The 25,717-nt window shown below is 47.9% G+C and overlaps 1 long non-coding RNA gene across 1 annotated transcript in view; it reads left to right on the plus strand.

Annotated features, from left to right (window-relative positions):
• The first annotated feature begins 1,056 nt into the window (after nucleotides 1-1,056).
• LOC144891520 (uncharacterized) overlaps nucleotides 1,057-25,717 on the plus strand; it is a 42,808-nt gene continuing 18,147 nt past the window's right edge. Inside the window, exon 1 of the long non-coding RNA XR_013622970.1 lies at nucleotides 1,057-1,320. This is a non-coding gene — a long non-coding RNA (uncharacterized LOC144891520). The remainder of the gene's footprint in view (nucleotides 1,321-25,717) is intronic.

Below are 25,717 nucleotides of genomic sequence, written 5' to 3' on the forward strand. Positions count from 1 at the left end.
ATTATTTAAAATACAAAAAGGGTAACATAATTGTCTCAAATGTAGGTATATTCTTAATATTTGAGAGTTTGAATCATTAAACATTATTATACATTTATTTCTTAAGAAGGCCAAATCTGCCACCTACCAGGCTCTGAATAACTAAATGTGCATCTTAACTGTTCAAACCTGAAAACTGTAAATATGTTATGAAATCAGAGTGGCCAGTCATTTCATTCATAAAGATGTATCAGTGAGTTTATGTAAACTCTTGTGTATATGTATGGGCACATACATGTAGAGCTTGGACAGTGAGTAATTTATGGAAACGTGACTGATGATCATGATGTCTTAGAAAAATAAAGATTGGTGAGTAGATCAACCATGTTAAGTTTTCTCTTTTTCACTCTAAAAATATTGTTGTGGATATGAGAATGGTTTTTTTTTTTGTTGTTGTTGTGTAAATAGTTGTAAAAATATCGCCCTCCTTACTCCAGTGTTGTATAAAGGTCAAAGGGCGTTCCCGTAGTTAATTCCATAAAGCGTACACGAAGGACACCATATATCCATGTTCAGTTCAGTAGTTATATCCTTATTATGTGTATTAGGCTAAGGATTTGTCTTCCATTAATTTGACACTCCATTGCACTGCATTAAATAAAGTAGATCCCTCCGACATGGCATCTTCCAAGTGCCAGGTTTAGCCACTTTGCTGCATTTCATGTGCTGTCCACTTTGCTGTAATTGCCAACTGTATTTTGGGCGGTTTTCTTCATTGCAATTGCTGCCCTTTGGCTGGGGCTAGCTCGAATCGCCCCCAAAACCACCATTGGCCACGAGGCAAGGTCGGGGAAGAAAGGCGTGTCTCCACCTCGTCATAGAGGGGAGGAGTGAACCAGCCCTTGCCGACCAACCCAGAACGAGGGGTTGGCTTTAGAGGGCGGAGAGAGAACGTTTTGGGGGAGGTTCGCAAAAGGGTCAAGGGTGGGGCTTATATAACCCGAGGCAGAGGCCCCCAGAGAGAGTCGAGGAGGGAGGAGATCAGAACACCGAAAAGCTTGGAAGTTGTTGTTGGACTAAGCAAGAGAGGAAGTTGTTGGACTGGGTTGGACTAAGAAAGAGAGAGGAGAGAACCCGTCACGCCAGACCCCCCACCAGCGCGTCGGCTCCACCAAGCAGCTCCGACCCGTGATCCCGCGCACACGACAGGATCGGTGGCATCGGCGGCAGTCGAGGTCCAGCCCGACGTCCCGTGCGGGATCAAGCTCCAGCCAGCTCTGTGCCTTCCTCCCCCTCCAGCCACCCACCTCCTTCTAGCCAATCCACTCTGCAATTCCCCGTGTGAGTCCGTCTTTGTTTGTTCTGTCCAGGGAATAAGTTAAGCCTGTTAGATAAGCTAGTATTTTCACTGTGTCTTTCTAGTCCGTCCCTCTTTCTGCTTTATTTTCTTATCTTTCCTTCTTCCTTGGTTTCTTTCAATCCTGTAAATAGTAATAAATAATAATCGTATTTCAAACCTTTTTGTCTTCTTCTTCTTCTTCTTCACATCCGTGTCGCCTTTGTCTTTTCCCTATTGAATATCTGTGGCACGATTTGGCCAACGTTCAGGAATCGGGTTAGTCGGGGTAACTGTTCGGGCGCGGCGGCCATCCGCTCGGCAAACAACATCCTAGCCGTGTCCGTAACAATATGTTGATATATTTCAGGTAACTGTGGTCTCAAAATGCAGGAGATTGCACCATTTTGCTTCATTTTTTTGAAAAATTCCAGGGGGCATGCTCCCGGACCCCCTTAGGGACGCGTGCGACGCAGCCTACCGCTTTTCTTTCAAAAAAGGTTGGCAGGTACACACTCTCTCACACACACACACACACACACACACACACACACACACACACACACACACACACACACACACACACACCCCTCATCCATTTACAGTAGATGGTGTTCGGTATGGATTAGAGATTAAGTTACAACACAAATTGTTTATTTTGCAAATAGTTCCAGCTTGAACCACATATTGACTGGACTGCGTCCGCTCTCACGGCCTGTGCTGCGGCTCATTGTTCTTCGTCAGCCATTTGAGTAATATTTTTGCTGTAACTTGCACTGAAAGTCCACAATGAGAATGGGAAATAAACTACTTACTGTCCCTTTGCCGCATACAAAAAGGTCCAGGAGATGGGATTATTTCAAAGCCAATATATTCCTCAATGCAGAACCGGACAACGTAATGAGCACCCCAGCGGGCGCAGCCCACGTCGAGAGTCAAAGCACCACCAAGGCCACACTTCCGTGTCCCCTCCGTGCCAAAATCCATCAACGGAAGTGACGCAAAGAAAAATCCGGAAATTCAAATAACCCCCTAGTTTGTCGAGATTTATTATCAGATAATAATAAGTAACTATTGTGCTTGGAGTAGTATTGAAGAAATAGCCACAAATCGGTTTGGATCCGACTATTATGACGGCCATTTTGCTACCGATCAAGCCCGAATGAATGAGGCAGAAATAGGCGGTTAAACGTTAATTTTAAATATTTGGTTGCAGGTTAATCAAATGGTATTTTCCCACGCTCTCGCACAATTTTCCGAGTATCTATCGCTACTTTCCGGCTCAGACTGATGCGATCTCGCAAGGCTTGCGGAGAATTCCCCGTTCTCGTTATCACGTGTGCTGATCAGAATGTTCCCCATCACTGAGCTCCGCTGGTAGCTTCCTTCTCTTGGTAAGCGGCTTGCAAAGCGGTTGATAAGGAACGGCTGGCTTGGCAAGCGATATAGCAAGCTGATCAGGTGTGTTCTGTCACCAATCAGCTTGCTATCGCTCGCCAAGCCAACCGTTCCTTATCAACCGTTCCGTCGCAGTGCGTGCTTGAGGCCTATCTGAGGTATGTATACCTCAGGTAGGCCTTCATTGAGCCTCGATCTTATTGAGGAAAGTTTAGAAGGGAAATGGTTTACATCATATATGACAACTTTGTTTCCGTTTGTGTGCTCAGCGCCTCAAGAGGCAGGTTTTTTTTCATGGGCATTCAGATATGGAGGATATGGAACCCATGGAGGTTGTTGAAAAGTAAGTTGCATTCTTATCCACTTTTTTCTTAAGTTGTTTCTTTCTCTTTGCCATTAATCATTTAACTAGAACGGCACTCATGGACCGGAAGCCCAGGGGGGTTAGCCGAGCTGGAAAGTTAACCAATTTTCATGTATATAGCAATGGTCCATGAGCATGTCCATGTAAGGAAATGGACGTCTGCCGGGCACATTCTTGTGGGTGTGGTCAGAAGGGCCATTAGAAAGGGACCCCAAAATTGAGCTGGATCAGCTCGTGAGTTAACCATGTGAAACCTACTGGAAAATGTTCGGCATAGTACCAGATATCATGAATGACCACTGCCAGATATTTTCAGTGGTGGGTTGTGCCCACCAGATGCCCCCGAATGCCCCCACCTCCAAAATTGAGCTAGATCAGCGCATGAGTTAACCCTGTGAAACCTACAGGAAATAGTTTGGCATAGTCCAAGGTATCATGAATGGCCACTGCCAGACATTTTCAGGGTTGGGGTGTGCCCACCAGACAACCCCGAATGCCCCCCCCACCCCCCACCATTGAGCTAGACGGAATTCTGAGAAAGCAATGTGTCGTTGGTCTATGACTATGACCCAGCTGGCTATGGCAGTCACCGAGCTAAGAACATTCGCTGGGCTTAAACTGGGGGAAAATGCAACAGCTCAATGCCGTCCCTCAAGAATGAAAAGGGACAATACTCCGATGGCTGCACTGAGTGCAAAAATTGATGAATTCTGCAATCCGTTCACAGATGATGCTCCAACTTCCTTGGTGAATGTTGCAACCGGTCAAGCAGCATCTAAGGCTACCGAAGCATATTGTTGCGGATATGAGGACTGTATTTTTTTGATTGTGTGCTTTATTATTACTAGGGCGTGCCCGTACATGGGTGCAAAAAAACATGCGTGCAAACAACAACAACAAAAAAAAACTTTGAAACCACGTGGCAGTAACGACCACAGAACCCCCCCCCCCCCTCTATTTACATGAAATGCACAGATTTATCCCATGAAACTCATGCACAGATTTATCCCATCTCGTCTTCAGTTGTCATACCCTTCCTCCCGTCCATGGTACACGGAATCTTGTGGTGAGGCTGTTGCCCAGAAACAACTTGCCTTCGTCTCCTGGAAAGCAAATCCAACGGAAGGAAATCTCATTTCCTTTCACAAAGCCCGAAACAAGTGTGTGTCCACCCTCAGGAGAGCCAGGAAACAATATCTCTCCATTCTCAAGACCGAACTCTCTTATCTGTCTCCCTCTTCCAAATCCTGGTGGCGTCTGGTCAAATCCGTTTCTGGTGTTTGTTCCCCCTCCATCCCCTCCCTTACCTCAAACGGCTACACAGCTGACTCCGCACGTGAAAAAGCTGAATGCCTCAACTCTGTGTTTGCCTCTAAATCTTGTGTCCCAAACCCAGCCCTCTCTGTACCCACCATACCCAGTCGTACCCTGCTGCTCCTGGACTCCGTGTCCTTTCCTCCTGACAAGGTGGAAAAGTTTCTGTCAACCCTCGACTCTGATTCTGCAACTGGACCCGACGGCATCAGCCCACGGGTCCTAAAATCCTGCTCTGCTGCTCTATCTCACCCTCTCTCTGTTCTCTTCACCCTCTCTTTTGCTCAAGGTCAACTGCCATCTGCTTGGAAATCAGCCAACATCACCGCTTTGCACAAAAAAGGTGCAAAAACAGATCCTAGCAACTACAGACCAATCAGCCTTCTCCCAATTATCAGCAAAGTCATGGAATCCATCATTGCTTCGGATATGAAATCTTTCCTCTTCTCCAATGGCTTGATCTCTGATCATCAATTTGGTTTCAGACCAGGTCACTCTACTCTGGACATGCTGCTTCTGCTGTCTCAACAATGGATGGAGGTCCTCAATGCCAAACAGGAAATTAGAGCTGTCTCCCTCGACATATCACGTGCCTTCGACACGGTCTGGCACCCCGCTCTGCTCACCAAACTCTCCTCCTTTGGTATCCATGGAAATCTCCACGCATGGCTGGCGGACTTCCTCTCTAGTCGTCGTCAACGTGTGGCCCTGAATGGGTTTCTCTCATCTCCTCTTCCTGGTTCAGGCTGGAGTTCCCCAAGGCAGTGTTCTGGGCCCCGTGCTTTTTCTGGTCTTCATCAATGATCTCTCTGACTCTCTCGAAAATCCTCTCTATCTCTTTGCTGATGACTCCACTCTCTGCCGCTCCATTCCTCTTCCCTCAGATCGGCAGTCTGCTGCCTGCTCACTCTCTGAAGACCTGGACAAAATCACAGACTGGTCAAACAAGTGGAACATGTCTTTCAATCCTGACAAATCTCACACTCTTACTATGTCTCTCCGAAAAGATCGACTGGACAACCCTCCCATCTACTTTCTCAACAATCCTCTCCAAGAAGTTCTGTCGCTCAAGATTTTGGGTCTCACTATCTGCCATGATCTTTCTTGGGAAAACCACATTTCCAAGCTGGCCTCCAAAGCCAGTCGCCGACTGGGCATCCTCCGTCGTGCGAAGTCCTTCCTCGGCACAGCTGAGCTCCTCACCACATACAAGGCTTTCATCCGCAGCTCAATGGAATACTGTTCTCCCCTATGGGCCGGTGCTCCTGCCTCACACCTAGCTCGGCTTCACGCTGTTGAAACCAAAGCTTTCAGAATTATTGGAATCTCCCACGATGAAGCTATCTCTGAGGGCCTTTCACTCACTCACCGCAGGCAGGTAGGTGGTCTTTCTGTCTTCTACCGACTCCTCTCCGGCCTTGCACCCCCAGCTCTCTCTGTGCTCTGTCCCCCAAATATTCCTACAGGTCGCACAAGATCTGCCAGCAACCCTCTGATGGTTAAACTGCCGAAATCTCGGCTCTCTGCTCACCTTCACTCTTTCATTCCTCTTTTCTCCCGCCTCTGGAACAAACTCCCTCACTCCCTTCAATCCCACTCCTCCCTCCAGGTCTTTAAAACAGCTGTTCACCACCATCTCTTATCTTCCCCCATCCAAAACCTTGATCTTTTCTACCCCCGCTAATTCACCCCAGATCCACCTTGTTTGAAATTCCAACTTCTTTCCTGGAAGTCCTGGCAGTGTCCATATGTTTTATACCTCTCCCACCGCCCCCTTCCCATGCCCCCCCCCCCCCCCCCACCAAAGCCCTCGCCCTCTCTCAGATCTCTCGATGTCTCCATGTCTCTCGGTCCCTGCTCTCAAATGTTGTGTTTGTGTCCTTCCCCCTCTCTCACGAACTTGTCTACCGCTCCCGATGTTATATGTTTTTTGTGTCGGTTTGTCTTTCTGTGTGATTAATGTTCGCTCTTTCACGAGCCTCGATCTTGTATACAAAAAAAAAAAAAAAAAAAAAAAAAAAAATGGTTTGGTCCATTCGCAAAGCCAAAGCGAACGGCTTGCGAGTACGGTAGAACCCCCCCCCCCCTCTATTTACATGAAATGGTTTGGTCCATTCGCAAAGCCAAAGCGAACGGCTTGCGAGTACGGTGACCATACCTTGGGAACCACTTGTCCGATTAATTTCAAACCTTGAAAAGGCACATCCTCGGGTCCCCAGCAATATACCTGGCAAGTTTCAAGTATATCGGACCCGTGGTTGTCGAGAAACAGCGGTCACAGACAAACACACACACACACACACACACAGACACACACACATACACACAGAGATTACTGGAATTATAGATAGATTATTATTATTGTTTATTCTGCGCCCCCTGCCTCCGGAGCTGTGTAAAGGTGAAAGGGCATCCCATAATTAGTCCACAAGCATACACGTCAGCCAAATAATAGAATACCCCTGTTTGATAGTTATATCTTATTCTGTGTTTTAGGGTAAGGCTGTGTCTCCCATTAATTGAAGTACTCCATTGCACCAGTGAAAGAGATAGATTCCTTTCATTCCCATCCCCAAAATCTCCATTTCCTTTCACATCCCCTTTCGTCATTGCCAAGCCTCGATTGCCAATTACCTCCCCTCCTAAACCACCATTGAACATGTGCTCGGGTCAGGGAAGAGGGGCGTGCCCGCCCGTCGTCATCAACGGCGGAGCGAGAGGGTCGCGGGACCAACCAGGGCCGAGGTGAGCACACCGATGGGCGTGTCCTGAAGGCCGGCGGCTTGATCGCCGGAGGCGCTATAAAGGCGCGCGCGCAAGAAGCGGGTGGGCAGGTGGTCAGTGGTTGCGTTGGTTGCGTTGAGGAGTCGGTGGTGAGGAGTCGGTGGTGAGGAGTAGGTGGTCAGTGGTTGTGGTGAGGAGTCGGTGGTGAGGAGTCGGTGGTGAGGAGTCGGTGGTCAGTGGTTGCGTTGGTTGCGGTGAGGAGTCGGTGGTGAGGAGTGAGTGGACCAAGAAAGAGTTGAGGGTTTGGACCAGACGAGTCAGACAAGTCCTGGGAAAGCAGCGGAGGCCACAGCAGCAACAACACCCAACAGCCACTTGGGGCCTGGACGGCGGTTTTGAGCAAGGCCGTGAAGGAACGGCGGCTGCTAAACGCGCCGATCATGCTGCAGGACCCCCTTGGACCTTCCTCTCCCTCCAGCCATCCACCTCCTGCCTTTCCACCCTTCTTGTGTACGTGAGTTTGTTTTGTTTGTTCTGTCCCTGGGTTAATTAAGTCTGTATAAGCTAGTATTTGCACTGTGTCACCTGCGTCTTATGTGTTGTAAATAAACGTGACTGCTTTCTTTTTGCTTGTGTGTACAATAAATCAAATTACTCTTCTGTCCGTCTTCTCGTTTTATTCCTTTTCCTCTTTGCATTTCGTCGTTATAGAGTTTTCCAGATTGGGCAGCTGCGGTGCGATACGGCCAAAGTTCTGGGTGAATCGGGTGAGTCGGGGAACAACTGTTCGGTCGCAGAGCCTTCGCTCGGCAAAGTAACATCTAAACCGCGATCAGTAACAATTGGTGTCGGGAAGTGGGATTGGACCCGAAGCGCGCTTAACGCGCTCAAAATTACAAAATACCGAAATTGCTTTTGTTTTACAAAACCCGAATTTTGAAATCGCGCCATGGCTGGTCAAGGCAATCGGATGCCGGTGGGTGAGCTAGAGATAGACGGGGTAGAATCGACCCAGGACCTCGGGGAAATGTATGTGGATGAAAGAGAGGAGGAGAACATTGGCAATGTGGTTGAGGGGGTATCAGGCGCGCAAAATGGCGCCTCGCACATTGCCACGACGCCCGCGACCGTAGCAGCGCCGCTGGTGGATTCGAACCTTTTTTTCCTGCAAATGAGGGCCCTTATGGGACAAATGGGAGACCAAATTGGAGGTTTGAAAAACAGTATGGAGGCTCAGAGTGAGCAAATGGGGGTAATGAGGGTCGAAGTGAGGGGTACCAGTGCCCAAATAGGGAAGATAGACAGCAAATTTGAGGGGTTAGACAACGGGATAAAAGAGGTAAAGAATGGGTTAATGGGGCTAGAAAATAGGATGGAAGGCAAATTGCGGGAGATAGGGGAGCAATCCGCCCGATAAATTAAACAAATGGGAGAGCAGATAGAGGAGGTAAAAATCGGGGTAGAAACCAAATTGGATGCTCAGAGGGATGAATTTGGACAGATGAGGGTGGCATCTACAAGGGAGATGGAGGAGATGAAAGAGGAGATACGACGAGGTGTGAGTGAGGAGGTCTCGGGGCTACGCGAGGAGGTAAAGCGAGGTGAGAAGCGTATGGAGAAAGAGGTGAGAAATAATACGGCTAGGTTACAGGGGGGAATAGAGGGTCTGACGAAGGGAGTAGAACAGCTGACAGTCGGACAAAGGGAACTAGCGGACCAAGTGGAAAATAACACTGCAATCATCGGGGGTTTAAAAGCGACACAAAAGGACATTAAAAACGAATTAATAGCAACACAAAAGGAATGTCAGATGGTACATGAGGGGTTGACGAAGAAGTTGGAGGAGGTGACAGAAGTAATGGAGACGAAGGACCGAGAGGTGAGGACGCACATAGAAACGGTTAAGGTGGCGTTAGAGGAAGAGATAGAGGGGGCGTACCGGGAGATGAAGGAGGTAAAGGAAAAATTAGAGGAGGTGGAAGAGGGGGTGAGTGAAATTAAGAAGAGACGGAGGGAAACTAAGAGGGAGATAAAGGAGGAAGTCATGGAATATGTACAAGGTCTGTGTTAAAATCATGATGAGGTTCTCACTAACCAAATAAAAAGTTTGCAGGTGGCAGAGGAGGTGCGACGACGAGGTACGGAGGTGAGTGGCAATGTATATGATGTGAGGGGAGAGTCAGTCGGCTTGGGGGGTGGTGTAGACCCGGGTGTTCGTGAGGGCCAATGGTAAGATGTATGACTGGTCCGGAGTGGATGGACAGGGGAGGTGTGCAAGGAGGTTTGGCTATGGGGAGTGAGGGGGGTGCTGGTGAGCAAGGATGTGGGGGTATGGCGTAGGTAGCGGGTTGCGGAGGGGCGACCCAGGCATCGACACCAGGAGGGGTAGTGTTTGGAGGGACGGGGGACGCGTGGGAGCCCCCCGGGAATAGCGTACTGTGGGAGCCCGAACAGGTTGGTCCCGCGTTGATCCCGCAAGGAGTGACGCGCGGGGTCCGACCTTCGGGCGCCCACAAGGTCCCACTCGCGCCGTATGACGGCAAGAGTGATTTGAGGGCGTACCTGGCGCAGTTTGAGTACGTGTGTAAAGGCAACGGTTGGAATCCGGACGAAGGTGGAGTACACCTGGTGGGGGCACTGCGCGGTGCGGCGGCAGAGGTGCTGACGGCTTTACCACCGGGTGCTCTCACCATGCCAGCTCTCCGTGCGGCATTAATTAATCGGTTCGGCATTGAACAGCAAAGCGAGCTTGTTAAAGCCCAACTTGCGCAGCGAAAACGCAAGCCCCAGGAGACCATCGGGGAACTTGCTCACGATATTCGCCGCGCGGTCGGGATTGCACACGCGGACATGGCAGCGAGTTCCCAGGAAAGCCTGGCGCTGGATCACTTTATTCAGGCCCTTCCGGATCTGGAGCTCCGGCAACAGCTCGCCATGTGGCGCCCGCAAACCATGAGTCAGGCGGCCGACGCTGCAGCCCGTTGGGAAGCAGCGAGGCCCCTGGCCCGGGGAGGCGAGCGCCACGCAGTGGCGGTGCGTCAGATGGGGCCCGTGATGGGGGGCGGCCCCCCAAGGGGGCCCGCCCCCGACGGGGGCCCTGACCTGGAGAGCATGGTCCGGAGGTTAGTGGATCGGCGCCTGGCGGCACCTGGACCATGGCAGGCGGCCCCAGCGGTGGCACCCGGTAGTCCCCGACAGAGTACCCCAATTCGGACATACAGGGGGGGGAATTTGGAATACCGGAGGCAAGCACCTTACCAGGTAAGGTGCTATAATTGTGCTCGGATGGGTCACCGTGCATGGGAGTGTCGAGCTCCGCGCCGGGACGTTTCCCGCCAACCGATGCCCTCAACTCCGCCCCGTATAGATCGGCCTAGCCGACCTCAGACACCCCCCCGCCAGGGCCCGGGAAACTAGAACGTGCCGGGCATGCAGGGCGGTGTTCGGCAGTAGGGGATGGGGAGAAGCCCTCGTTGACGCGACAGGTCATTCATTGTGGCCGAATTGGGACGGGTAGTTTGACAATTCGGTGCAAAATTGCCGGCGTGGGGGTAGACGCCGTGGTGGACACGGGAGCCAGCGCCACGATCATCAGCCCCGTGGTCCTTAATTCGAGTGCAGACGGCTGGGGTAAAATCCAGCGTCTGGAAAATCATAGTTTGCAGTTGGCTACCGGGGCAACGGCTCCGATCATAGGGCGTGGTTTTGTGACCCTCAAGTTGGGATCGGTAAAGCAAGAGATAGAGGTTTGGGTGGCGGAGGTGTGCGACCCATGCTTAATAGGGTTGGATTTGTTGACTGCCAGCGGTTGTAAAAGCGACTTGAGTCGGGGGATCCTGTAACAGTCGCGGTTGGACCATCCGCTCGGCCCATCATAACATCTAAACCGCGATCAGTAACAATTGGTGTCAGGAGTGGGAGTGGGTCCCAACAGAGGGCATTACATCACAATAGTGAAAAGCCATGGGTTTTGGCTCCTGTTTGACGATGACATTGTTGAGAAAATAGACCCTCAAGCTATTGAAGAGTTCTATGGCCTGACAACGGATGTCTCAAAGAACTCTGAGTCTGGCTACATCCTCTTTTACCAGTCCAGGGAGTGAGAAGTGTCACAGCAAAAGTATCGTCATGCGAATCCCTCAGAAAGGTCGATAAACACGTTCTTCCATGTGTCCATGAATGGCTTTTGCAGGGTGTTGCACAATGAAGATGTTCTTCAGTCGAGACTACAAGCTGCCTGCTCCTTTAGTCTCCCCGTTTATTACATTTATCCCATTTTCCAGTTTTTGGGGTATTTTCGTTTTTACGATTCGGGAGCATTGGCAAGTTTGAGTTGCGCAGCTCGAGCCACTAACAATGGCAGTTTAAAAAGCCCTTCTAAAGGGCGGTTAATACAGAACAACAGATCCCGCACGGAGCCAAGTACAAATGAAGAAAATGATAACTGCTAACAGTCTGTTGTTGTGTTGTCATTATTGTTGTTGTTTTGAGGGGTTTTTTTGGGGGGAGGGGGTTGCGGGGAGGGTTTCTATCCCTATTTTTCAGCCACTTTGGTCTTCAGGGCAAGGTGGTCTCGTGTGAGGCCAGTCTTTCCTTTAAGAAGAAAAAGCAGGCCCAGTTGTTAAAAACGGCTCTTCGTCCAAACCGTGTTCCGTATTTGCAAATTGCCACGATGACAATGTGGAGAATATCTATCGTGCCGACCGTCATTTCCTACCTTGTGTTGAAAAGGTGCCCATCAGGTAACACATGTTCCCTGTGATACCCCTCATAGTTTACTTGTTAATGGCAGGAAGGTTGAGCCGAGGTGGCTTTTGCATTGCCTTCCTTTAATTTGTCGAACTGCAAAAAACCTCTCTTGGAGACGCACCTGCCACCGGTGCAGTCCTTTGCTTGTTTATTTATACTCCGGCCTCATCATTTCACCTTTGATAGTCCCCACTGCTACTGTATTCTCCAATTCTAATGGCTAATAAGTAGACGGGTGATGAGGATAGTGTTTTGGCCCCGAAATTAGAAAAAAGCAAAATTTGATGATTGGTACGGAGAATTGGCAGTAATTGGCAAATGTTGGATTGGTTGGATTTGAACGAACAAAATTTATAGTGAGAGACCCCCGATGTGGTGGGATGGCAAATCCACCATCCCTCACAGACGGGGGGCAAAGGAGCACTAGGTTTATGGGGTTGATGGCAGTGAAAACTAGCCCGGGTGGGTTAGGATATTGTGTGTAGGGCCCTAGAAGATGACATTAGGTAACGTTAAGGTTTAGATAGTGACTGATACCTGTAGTGGGGACGTAGTAGCTTAGTGTTTGATAATGACGAGGGAGCGCAATAGTTTAAAGGGGCGACTGGGAAGCGCAAGTTTCAGAGGGGAGTAGTTAGATGAGATGATGCCGTGTGTGTGAGGATTGAACAGGTGTGATTGCACAGGTGTGCAACTGAACAGGTGTGTGGAGCAGTGTATGAGGGAGTAGTGGTGATTGCGTGTTGTGTTGACCAAATGGTCCAGGAAGAGGAGGAGGGTGCAGGTGGCACCAGGTGATTGCACAGGTGTGCAGCAACAGGTGTATGTGGCTGTGTGGAATAAATGGTAGTGTGGAATATCTGGAGTATTGGAATGGATGGTCGTGGAGTGAGTATGGTGGAAATTGTGGAGTGGAGTGGATGGTGTGAAGGTGTGAATGGGGGAAGAGTGGATCCCCATCATGGATACCCGGGGCGGGTAGTGTAAGTGTTAGGTAGAGGGTACAGGTAAATTGTGGTTGGATATTGGCATCTGTGGTGCGGGTGAAAGAATGGTCTTTGGATGGGTGCATTAGTATTGTGGAAATGGCTGGGCGTGTAGCCTGTTAGTGTGTGTAGTTGGTTTGGGCACTCCACCACTGTGAGGATGTCGGCCAGGTGAGGCCGCAGGTGGGCTCTGGGAGCCGGTAGTTGTTGTGGATGGGGCCCGAGGATCCGGAGGACGGACCCGGGTAGCCCAGTGCCAGAGGGCACCGAGTGGGGTGACAGAGCCAGGAGGGGCTTTCCCCAGTTAGTTAGGTTAGGGTGAGGAGCTAGGTAAGCTCGGGTGGCAACTACAGTGGTGGAGGTGTGCAGGTGGGTAGACCTGCTGGGAGAGCTACACGTCACAGCCCAGAAATTGTGCGAGGGCACCGGGAGATGAATCGGGGGAGTGAGACCCCAAATTGAGAAGCACCACAGTTTGGTCAATGGGAATTGGTTTTTAGAACCCATAGTGTAAGTTGGCCAATGGATTGGCAGGGAGAGACCACGGGTAGTGTAAAGTGTGTTAAAATCATTTAGAGGATAGTTAGGATGAAGGATCTCCTCGCACCATCTGCATCCACTCACCTGAGGTGACAGGTACTCCACACCATGCCATGTTTTGATTATTTTTTATGATGCAAATGTTTGGATTGTGAGACGCATCATGACGTGGGTGTGACATTGTGCTTTGATGTTCCATCTCTTCCTCCTTATGAGGATTGATGATGAATTTGGTGATGGCAAATTTTGAAGTAGAGGGATTGTGGAGACGAATTTGGTATAGGAGAAATATGGGGAAGACGTGACAGTAGTGACGAATTTGTAAATGGGTAGATTTTGTAAATATGGGGTAAGGGCAAGGGTAGTGTAGGTGACAGGGGGGTGACATACGGTAGGGACGAGCTTTCTCACTTCGCCCTCCGTACGCATTTCGCCTTGCATTGCCTTATTGATGTGTACCCTTGTGACCTTAGCCCTCGCTCAATTGTCTCTTTTGTCTCCCACATGACCTGTGCGCCATTGGGTGCCGAGGGGAGCGTGCGTGAGTCCTCCATTGTGCGCCCGGAACTCTCAGAACCAGCTGTCTGCATCGATGCACCACATTATGGACCACATGTCTGTGGCCGAGCACCACCTATGGACCCCATGGGTTGGGGCATGGCCCCTCTGCTGGAACCGGCCATGAGGGCCCGAAATCTTGCTGGCGGACCTTGGCCACAGGGCACCGATGCCACACAGGTGAAGCACACGTAGTCGGCCCTGTGGGCCATAAATAAAAGAAAATAAAAAGGACACATTGGGCACACTTTATTGCAAATAGGCCGCCAGTAAGAAAATGAAAGAATGACAACATCTGGAAGATCAAATAATAATAGCCAGCAGAGGGAGCCGAAGAGCAAGAGATCACCTGCAGGGTTATGGGTTGTTGATTTTATTTTTATTGAACATGCATTGAACACTGATGAACTATGGTGACTGCACCGATTGGTGCTTGAGGGTGCTTGTATTGGTGCATTTTTGGGTGCTTTAATGGTGCGTCGATGCAGAGCAGACTGTCTTCCCCCCCCCCCCCCCCCCCCAGAAAGAACAATCACAGGTCCTGGGTTAGTTTTGTAAATAAAAATAGCGTCATTGTAAATAATGCTTCCCACCGTAAGTGTGTAGTTTGAAGACCATTCCGCAATTCGGTTAACCTTGGGCGTAAGTCTGTTAGGCAGGGTGCAATGGAGCAGCGGGACACATTTATTTATGTTTTAAAACTGTCGCACTCAGGGTCAGGTTAAAAGTAGAGGGAACTACACCTAAGTGTCACACTAAATAAAAGTTGTAGGCCTGGGACGTGCCTAAGAGGAGGAGGGTGCAGTGTTGCGGATATGAGGACTGTATTTTTTTGATTGTGTGCTTTATTATTATTATTATTGTTTATTCTGCGCCCCCTGCCTCCGGAGCTGTGTAAAGGTGAAAGGGCATCCCATAATTAGTCCACAAGCATACACGTCAGCCAAATAATAGAATACCCCTGTTTGATAGTTATATCTTATTCTGTGTTTTAGGGTAAGGCTGTGTCTCCCATTAATTGAAGTACTCCATTGCACCAGTGAAAGAGATAGATTCCTTTCATTCCCATCCCCAAAATCTCCATTTCCTTTCACATCCCCTTTTGTCATTGCCAAGCCTCGATTGCCAATTACCTCCCCTCCAAAACCACCATTGAACATGTGCTCGGGTCGGGGAAGAGGGGCGTGCCCGCCCGTCGTCATCAAGGGCGGAGCGAGAGGGTCGCGGGACCAACCAGGGCCGAGGTGAGCACACCGATGGGCGTGTCCTGAAGGCCGGCGGCTTGATCGCCGGAGGCGCTATAAAGGCACGCGCGCAAGAAGCGGTTGGGCAGGTGGTCAGTGGTTGCGTTGGTTGCGTTGAGGAGTCGGTGGTGAGGAGTCGGTGGTGAGGAGTCGGTGGTGAGGAGTCGGTGGTCAGTGGTTGCGTTGGTTGCGGTGAGGAGTCGGTGGTGAGGAGTGAGTGGACCAAGAAAGAGTTGAGGGTTTGGACCAGACGAGTCAGACAAGTCCTGGGAAAGCAGCGGAGGCCACAGCAGCAACAACACCCAACAGCCACTTGGGGCCTGGACGGCGGTTTTGAGTAAGGCCGTGAAGGAACGGCGGCTGCTAAACGCGCCGATCATGCTGCAGGACCCCCTTGGACCTTCCTCTCCCTCCAGCCATCCACCTCCTGCCTTTCCACCCTTCTTGTGTACGTGAGTTTGTTTTGTTTGTTCTGTCCCTGGGTTAATTAAGTCTGTATAAACTAGTATTTGCACTGTGTCACCTGCGTCTTATGTGTTGTAAATAAACGTGACTGCTTTCTTTTTGCTTGTGTGTACAATAAATCCAATTACTCTTCTGTCCGTCTTCTCGTTTTATTCCTTTTCCTCTTTGCATTTCGTCGTTTTAGAGTTTTCCAGATTGGGCAGCTGCGGTGCGATACGGCCAAAGTTCTGGGTGAATCGGGTGAGTCGGGGAACAACTGTTCGGTCGCGGAGCCTTCACTCGGCAAAGTAACATCTAAACCGCGATCAGTAACAATATCTTACTATAATTCACCAAATGTCCGTCCATCCGTTCGAAGGAACCGCAAAAACGGCTCAACCGATCGCAACAAAATTTGGGGTGGGTATTCCTGGGGCCCCTGGGAGTAAACTAAGCTATATTGTTTTTCCAAGTTTTCCAAGTTTTACAATTTTCCAGTTTTTCCAAACACGATGGAATAATATTTACCGATACGAACAGTGATGTGGCTTTTGTTGAAATTCTACAAATATTGTTTATTCTACGTACCAGGAGAGGGTAGATTGACTCCTGACACACTCTTCCTATATAAACATGCGGCTCCGAAGTAACATGGCAGCGTGTGCAAAGCGACTGAGAAACAGGTGTCGCGGCCGCTTCCGTGTTACAGATTCGGCGCGCACACTTCACACATAAACGTGCGACTGAGAAAGACGTGTTGTGGCCGCTTCCGTTTTGCAGAATTCAATCTTTTTTCAAAATGGGCGCCATGTACTGTTTAGATTTTGATGATTTGCGTATGGTATGATTCAACGGATGTTTATATGAATCGTTTAAAATAAAAAAGCCTTCAATTTCTGATATTTTGCCTTTTCATTTGGTCCTTCCAATTGAAGCCCCGCCGTACCGTTGCTAGTCTAGTCAATACGCTGAAAAGGGGTCAGGATGAAAGAGAGAAATTTCAAGATGAATGGGACAGCAACAGCAGTCGATTTCTTGAACCTGTGAAATGCAGGCGTGTGCAGAACTTCGCTGCTCAGAACGTGAAGAACAAAACTATGCTACCTGCCTCACAGAAAGCCAAGGCAAATGCTGAGAGCCTGAGGGATATGTTTGTACATATGATCGTAGTCGTTGCAGAGAAGACAATATTTGACCTTCGGAAGGTTCTCTCTTACAGAGACTTACCATGTACCCACTGTCACTCGCACACTGTGATGGGGCGCATGTGAAAACCAAAAAAATCAGCATTGCTGAAAAAGCTTGAGTCCCTCCAGATGGAAACAATCACAGAATCCGAGTTACCAAGGAGTTATGTGCAGATCTATGACGGAGGAAATCTTCTCCATTCCGTCCTCTCCCAACAAAACATGGGAGCATCATATGCATCAATTGCTCGGACCATGCTGTCAGTGGTATGTTCAGGGAGGGCTAGTGAAACACATGTTTGTCTCGACAAGTACGTGGAGAACTCCATAAAGGACAGTGAGAGAAAGTGGCGGGGTGCAGTTGACTCAGTATATATAATAACCGGGCCAGATCAGACAATCAGACAGAGCAGGCAAAAACTTCACACCAATAGAGTATTCAAGAATGAACTCGCCAAGTTTCTCTTGAAAGAGTGGGGTAAAGATCATTAATGGAATATCTTTGGTGGAAAGACCTTGCTTGCTTCTTATGGTGGCGAATGCTTCCACTACGTCCCCAAGGAGCACCATCATATTACTGTAACCAGCCCAGCACACCTCCAAGGCGACCATGAAGAGACCGATACGCTGATTGCTTTCCATATCGCAAATATTAAAGCAGGGAATGTCATGGTGAGGGCATCCGACACCGATGTCTTAGTGATTCTGATTGGTGCCCTTGGACAGCAACGCAGAGAAGTCCGGTCGATGGCCAACATCATCATGGACTTGCGGGATGGGAAACAGCAGGAGGTATATCAACGTGACCAACATTGCTGACGTCCTTGAAGAGCGCAAACCTGGACTTCCCAGAGCACTGCCCGGATACCATGCCTTCACTGGATGAGACTTCATCTCGGCCTTTTACAGGTAGGCACAAGATATTTGCGTTTCAATAAAATGTCTCTATTAAAGTAAAATCATTGGAGCAGTGGTTGAATGGTTACATTTGGAATTTGTACTTGATTTTTCAGGTAAGGCATAAGTAAACCCCTCGATCTCGTAGAGAAGGACAAAACTGGCTGCTACATCAACGTCTTTGTCAGTGTGGGTGAGGTGGATGCAGGGGCGTATCTACGGAAAATAGCGCCTCTGGCAAGCACTGAAATTGCGCCCCTTTCCAAACATGACACCCATCTTTTAGATAACTTTAGATAACCATAAAATCAGCTCAAAAATACAAGTCAAGCTCGTTAATCTTTTAATGAACAAATTATGGCACGACATGAAAATTACAACTGCACCTTCCTTGCTTTCACTGATGCAAATTGGTCTATGATGTGCTTAAAGTCCGTTTTTTCAGTTTCTTCTCTTTCTACACTCTGCAGAGCAAGATCACAGAGTCTGCCTTGACCCATGGAGGCTCTCAAATACGAAAGTATTAGATTTAACTTGCTGAATGATCTCTGACAGCTGGCGATGGAAACTGCGATGGTTAGCATTATCTGAATAGCAATGTGAAGATTGGGGAAGACGCTCTCATCTCCATACTGAACAATTCATTTGAGAAGCTCTTCAGGTCTTGATATTTTCATGTTGGCCCGACTTGATAGCAACATTCTGCAATCCAAAATTTATTCATATAGCTGCTGTCCATCAACATCAGAGCTGTACAATTCACCCAAATTTTCGCACTTCTTCTTTAGGTCGTTACTGTCGGCGCTGTAACACAGTCCCTCGACATCGAGAAGGAACCCAAACTTGGCGTCATTGTCGTGCAAACGAGCGAACCTTTCATCCATTTCTCTGTGAAGACGGTCGAGTGTTCCTTTCATGACTCTTTCCATTTTCTCCTTGGCTGTTAACCCAGCGTCTCTCGAGTTCTCATCAGCCATTCGTTTCTTTCGTCTGACGTCTTTCAACTTCAATATTCCATTCTTGACAGAGACCGTGTCCTTCTTTGAGTGACTCACTGACCAACACTTCTCTTTCATCATCAAAATGATCTCGGAGGGCTTTCAAATCCAGGGCAGCATCGTGGAAGTTCATGCTAGGATTCTGCAGCCTCTTTTGAATACGGTCAATGCGAATGAGTACTTTGTTCCAAAATCCTAGCAAAGTCAGAAAATCGTAACAACATGCGGTTATACAGCTGCCTTGCGTCACTTCTTGTTTCACTGGTCTCGTTTTCATTGTCTATCATGTCCTGGAGAACTTGAAGTATCTCCTCAAGGTACTTGTTGACGGACTTCACTGCTTCTGTCCTTGCACTCCACCTGGTTTTGGACTCTGACTTAACAACCACAGGCACGGCGTTTTTGAGTTTTTCCCAACGCTGTGTTCAACGAGAGAAGAACACGTCGAGAGAGAGCTTCGATGGTTCCAAAAAACGTGACCATCATTGTATCCTGCTTGGCTGCATGTACACCCACCAAGTTGAGTGAGTGATTGTCGCAATTCACAAACACAGCCAGGTTGTTTTTCTCACTTATTCTTTGATGAACACCATTTCTGTGTTCAGCCATCACAGCAGCGTTGTCATAGCACTGTGACCGACAATCTTGTAGCTCCATTTCGTCCTTCTCTAGCTGTTTCAAGATGTCTTCAACCAAGCTCTCAGCATCCTTCTGGCTTATCTGGATAAAACCAAGGAAGGACTCTCTAACACGGACTGTTTTCCTCTCAAAATCAACTTCCACGTACCTCACTACTTCTGACATCTGCTCACGGTGTGCCTGATCAGGAGTCGAGTCGAACATGAGACTATAGTACTTGGCTTTACGAATGCTTCTCAGTAAACTCTGGCGAACAGTGGATGCCATCATGTGGATGAATTCGTTCTGGACACCCGGTGAAAGATAAGACGTGGATCCAGGATGACTTTCCACATGAGTGAGGTGCTCTTTCATGACAGGGTCAAAGATGGCCAGTAGTTTCAGTCAGCCAAAGAAATTTCCCACATTGGAGTCATCGTCCAGCTGAAGTGACTCCCTGTGTCCTCGCAAAGCCAGGTTCTGAGTCGCAAGGAATTTTATGCAGTGAAGGATTCTCGTCAAGACATCACGACACTTCTGATTTTCCTTCTCAATCTGTGATTGAAGTTCCGCGTCAATAACTCCTCTGTTTTCAGCTAAATTTCTTTCCATTTCTTTCCACTGTGTGAAGCACTCCCGATGAGTCTTCGCATTTTCATGAACACTAATCCTTCCAGGTGCTTTCCACTGGTTGAATCTACTTTCCTGCTCCAATGAGGATTGATGGTCTGACCAGGAACGGGAATAGAGAAGACAACAGATACAAAATGCAGACTTTTTAGAAGGGGAATAGACCAGCCATGAGCGAGTCACTTCCAAACCACGACCATCTCCCAATTTCCTCTTGAACCAAGTTTTGTTCATTGAGCGGTTATTTGTTGGTAGGAAAGGCCCCTCACTGTTCTGGGAATACTTTGAACCCAGCTTTATTATTTCTGTTCTCGATGCACCAGGCAGAATTGCTTTTCCAGTATCCTTGTCGAACCTCAGAAGTCCAATGTCATGCTGTTCAATCACTTCTGGTATGACAGTTCGAGGCTCTTCGACGCCATCCAGTTCACTAGGTTCAGTGTCGTCAGGTTCAATCTCGTCAGGTAAAATCTCGTCAATAAACTCAACATCACCACCACCACCATCGTCTTCCCCTCCTGTCATGTCCACGTTCTCTCTGGCAGCCTCACGTTTAATCTCGTCATACTCGGATTTATCTGACTCGACTTCCTCCTCGGCTTGCGACGCATTTGTACTTGATCCACCTTCGGATTCTAACAAACTTGTAGCAGGTGCATGGTGCAGGCGACTCCATGGAACGTGTCGAACAACTTGTTCCGGGCTTTTCAAAGAAGGGCATGAAGAACTTGCTCGACTTCTTGGCTTCCTCCGTCTCCAACTTTCGTCTCTTCCGTCCTTCAGCTCCACTTTCCTTCTTCTTCGTGAAGAAACGTTTCATGGTCTTCTTACACGATGCTCTGAAATAAGGAAATGGCACTTTTAATAAGAACATTGCATTTCACAGATTTTGCAGAAAATTCTAGACTACCTCCCTAGTTTGCGCAGGAGAATGGTCTTACTGCCAGTTGGCACTGAGCAGTGTTTATTGTGAGGTATGTGGTCATGTAGCTCCCAGCACTGTATTTTTACCTAATAATTTATATAAGTGGTTTAACAATCTAGCCATCCCAGTGCTTCTCACCCATGATAATCAAAGACAGATCATACATCTGAAGAAAATTCTTTTTTTCACTATCCGAGGATGCCTTGTCTGACTTTAATAGAAACTGCTCAGTGGCGCCCCCCTTAAAGTGGCGCCTAGGGCACGTGCCATACCTGCCATACCTTAGGTACACCACTGGGTGGATGATAGTGTTGATCCGGATGTCGCATCAGAGTTTGTCTGGCGCATGTACGGACAAAGCAAGACTAGAGATGGCAATGAAGCACGATACAACAAACTGATGCCAATGACTGGCAAAGTTGATCAGGTAATTAAGGCACGAGAAACTGAGAATATGATCATCATTATAAAATCAGAATACCTTACAGCAGCTCTAATCATGCCTTTCATTGACTTTCAGGAGAATCCACTGGCAAACATCGAACGGATCGACTGTGCATTGCTGCCACCTTCTCGTCAGTATATTCCCTTGACATGAAGGACCATGTCGGACCCTTGATATGAAGATTCGATTAATGCAGTATGTAACAGCATTGTGGACACATGCCGTGACAGCATCTCCTGGGGACGGTTTGTCACCAACCGATTATGGATGGTCTGTGAATGACAACATCCTGAAGCCAACCTGGTTTGAAGGGCCAGCCATACCAGGCACTTTGATTGTGAATGGCAGAAACAACGCAGAGGACATGGAGGTCATAGGTGACAGCGAGTCGGAGTTGGAAGTAGAAAGTATTGATGGATTATTGAGAGATTCAGATGGCGAAGCATGGAGTGAAGACTCTGAATCAGAGAAGGAAGACTGGGATTTACTGATAGGAGTCCACTCCAGAGAATTTGAAATTTGTTTGAATGAATGGCTGACATCTGCTTGTGGTCATTCATATGGGCTACACAGTACCATATTATGCTGAACATTTTTCAGTCACTTTCTTCGGGATTGGTAACTCATGAGCTCAGATCTAGTTTTGTATGTTGGAGTTGGGGAGGGGGGTTCTGGGTGTTTGGTAGGCATACTCCACCACAGAAAATGTCCAATGGCCATTCATTGTTTTTTTGTTTTTTTTGCCTCATTCGAGGGACTTTTTTATTGTTTCATCATATAATAATCACATTACAAAACATAAATGTACAGACAAACTAAATCAAACTCTGTATCGTAGCATGTCAAACAATCTTTCCACCTGGCTTTTGTCATTTCTTTCGTTTGGTTTCCTGTTCAAGTAAAATATCAGTTCAGATTTCAACTCGTGCAAAAGATCTCTGGCATGCGTTTAAGTACCCAAGCTCCTCGTTATGTTTTAGTACCACAGCACATCGTTGTGTTTAAGTACCACAGCTCATCGTTGTGTTTTAGTACCACATCTCATCGTTGTTGCCAAAGATTAAATACATCAGGTTCTATCTTTTTTTTGTTTTTGTTTTTTCCCTACAATCAATGAGTAGAAGTGTTTTCTTTTCATGTTTAAAACATTGATAGCATCTTCAGTTGACATTTATATAAGTTGTTCCCCTGATTAATCCATACCTGTTTCAGCAGTATGCAATTTATCCAACCATAATATCAGAAACCCTTTCTTTAATTTTACGAACTTAAAGGGAAATAATCGTTTCGGCAACTATTACATTTAACAGATAACGTCAGCGTCTTTAGAATACGCACGACAAATGACGTGTTGTACCTTATAAATCCCTGCTTTTCCCATGACTTTAAATAAAACATTTGATTTTCAAAAGTTATGTTGCTGTTATTCCGTAGTATTTTATTCTCAATTTTATTCTCATCAGGTTAACTCGCAAGCTGATCTAGCTCAATTTTGGGATGGTGGCATTCGTGGGTGTCTGGCGGGCACACCCCACTATTGAAACTTGTCTGGCAGTGGTCATTCATGATATCTGGGACTATGCCGAACATTTTCCAGTAGGTTTCACAGGGTTAACTCACGAACTGATCTAGCTCAATTTTCGAGTACGGGTTATGTAAGTCTGGCAGGCACACCCCACTACTGAAACTTGTCTGGCAGTGGTCATTCATGACATCTGGGACTATGCCGAACATTTTCCAGTAGGTTTCACAGGGTTAACTCACGAACTGATCGAGCTCAATTTTCGAGTACCGGTTATGTAAGTCTGGCAGGCACAATCCACCACTGAAAATGTCTGGCAGTGGTCATTCATGACATCTGGGACAATGCCGAACATTTTCCAGTAGGTTTCACAGGGTTAACTCACAAACTGATCTAGCTCAATTTTCGAGTACTGGTGATGTAGGTCTGGCAGGCACAATCCACCACTGAAAATGTCTGGCAGTGGTCATTCATGACATCTGGGACTATGCCGAACATTTTCCAGTAGGTTTCACAGGGTTAACTCACAAGCTGATCTCGCTCAATTTTCGAGTACCGGTTATGTAAGTCTGGCAGGCACACCCCACTATTGAAACTTGTCTGGCAGTGGTCATTCATGATATCTGGGACTATGCCGAACATTTTCCAGTAGGTTTCACAGGGTTAACTCACGAACTGATCTAGCTCAATTTTCGAGTACGGGTTATGTAAGTCTGGCAGGCACACCCCACTACTGAAACTTGTCTGGCAGTGGTCATTCATGACATCTGGGACTATGCCGAACATTTTCCAGTAGGTTTCACAGGGTTAACTCACGAACTGATCGAGCTCAATTTTCGAGTACCGGTTATGTAAGTCTGGCAGGCACAATCCACCACTGAAAATGTCTGGCAGTGGTCATTCATGACATCTGGGACAATGCCGAACATTTTCCAGTAGGTTTCACAGGGTTAACTCACAAACTGATCTAGCTCAATTTTCGAGTACTGGTGATGTAGGTCTGGCAGGCACAATCCACCACTGAAAATGTCTGGCAGTGGTCATTCATGACATCTGGGACTATGCCGAACATTTTCCAGTAGGTTTCACAGGGTTAACTCACAAGCTGATCTCGCTCAATTTTCGAGTACCGGTTATGTAAGTCTGGCAGGCACACCCCACTATTGAAACTTGTCTGGCAGTGGTCATTCATGATATCTGGGACTATGCCGAACATTTTCCAGTAGGTTTCACAGGGTTAACTCACGAACTGATCTAGCTCAATTTTCGAGTACGGGTTATGTAAGTCTGGCAGGCACACCCCACTACTGAAACTTGTCTGGCAGTGGTCATTCATGACATCTGGGACTATGCCGAACATTTTCCAGTAGGTTTCACAGGGTTAACTCACGAACTGATCTCGCTCAATTTTCGAGTACGGGTTATGTAAGTCTGGCAGGCACAATCCACCACTGAAAATGTCTGGCAGTGGTCATTCATGACATCTGGGACAATGCCGAACATTTTCCAGTAGGTTTCACAGGGTTAACTCACGAACTGATCTAGCTCAATTTTCGAGTACTGGTGATGTAGGTCTGGCAGGCACAATCCACCACTGAAAATGTCTGGCAGTGGTCATTCATGACATCTGGGACTATGCCGAACATTTTCCAGTAGGTTTCACAGGGTTAACTCACAAGCTGATCTCGCTCAATTTTCGAGTACCGGTTATGTAAGTCTGGCAGGCACACCCCACTACTGAAACTTGTCTGGCAGTGGTCATTCATGATATCTGGGACTATGCCGAACATTTTCCAGTAGGTTTCACAGGGTTAACTCACGAACTGATCTAGCTCAATTTTCGAGTCCGGTTATGTAAGTCTGGCAGGCACACCCCACAACTGAAACTTGTCTGGCAGTGGTCATTCATGACATCTGGGACTATGCCGAACATTTTCCAGTAGGTTTCACAGGGTTAACTCACAAGCTGATCTAGCTCAATTTTCGAGTACCGGTTATGTAAGTCTGGCAGGCACAATCAACAACAACAGCAACATGCATTTTAAGGCCATTTTCCCTGCTAGAGCATGGGTTGGCCTTGCGGTCCCCATGACAATCTTCTCCATTTTGCCCTATTTTCTGCATCTCTCCTTGTTAACCCCCTTGCCCGCATTTCTTCTTCCACCATCTTTAGCCAAGTCTTTCTCGGTCTTCCCCGTCCTCTACATCCTTCTACATTCATTTCCATCACTCTTCTCAACCAGTCACTTTCATCCTTCCTCAACACATGACCAAACCATCTCAACCTGTTCCTCTTCACAGCATCAATCACAGGCTCTATTCCCATCATCTTTTGCAATTCATCATTTGTCTTCCTCTCTCTCAACGATACTCCACACATCCACTGAACCATTCGCATTTCCACCCTTTCCAGCCTTCGTTGCTGCTCTACATTCATGACCCATGTCTCGCTCCCATAAATCATAACACTTCTCACACGTGCAGCATACACCTTTCCCTTCAGCTTCAACGACACTCCCCTCCTCATCAGCACGCCACTCAGTTCCCGAAACTTCTTCCATGCACATCTCACTCTAGCAACCGTGGCCGAATCTGATCCACCTTCTCCATTCAGCATGTCTCCGAGGTAGAAAAATGTTTTCACACCTTCTAGCTTCACGCCGTCTCCAAGATCCAACTCAACATTTCCTCCATCTGCAGCTCCCTCTGTGCACACCTTACATTTGAATGTAGCTGCCACACTGGTTAATGACCCTCTCAGACCGCTACATTTTTGATGAACCCACTCAGCGCACATTGTACATTGAATGGAGTTCACTCTGACACCTTTCCTGCACACAGCACATGGCCACTTCCCAG

The sequence above is a fragment of the Myxine glutinosa genome, chromosome 4, assembly GCF_964187855.1.
Source record: "Myxine glutinosa chromosome 4, kmMyxGlut1.1, whole genome shotgun sequence".
Classification (NCBI taxonomy): Eukaryota; Metazoa; Chordata; class Myxini; order Myxiniformes; family Myxinidae; genus Myxine; species Myxine glutinosa.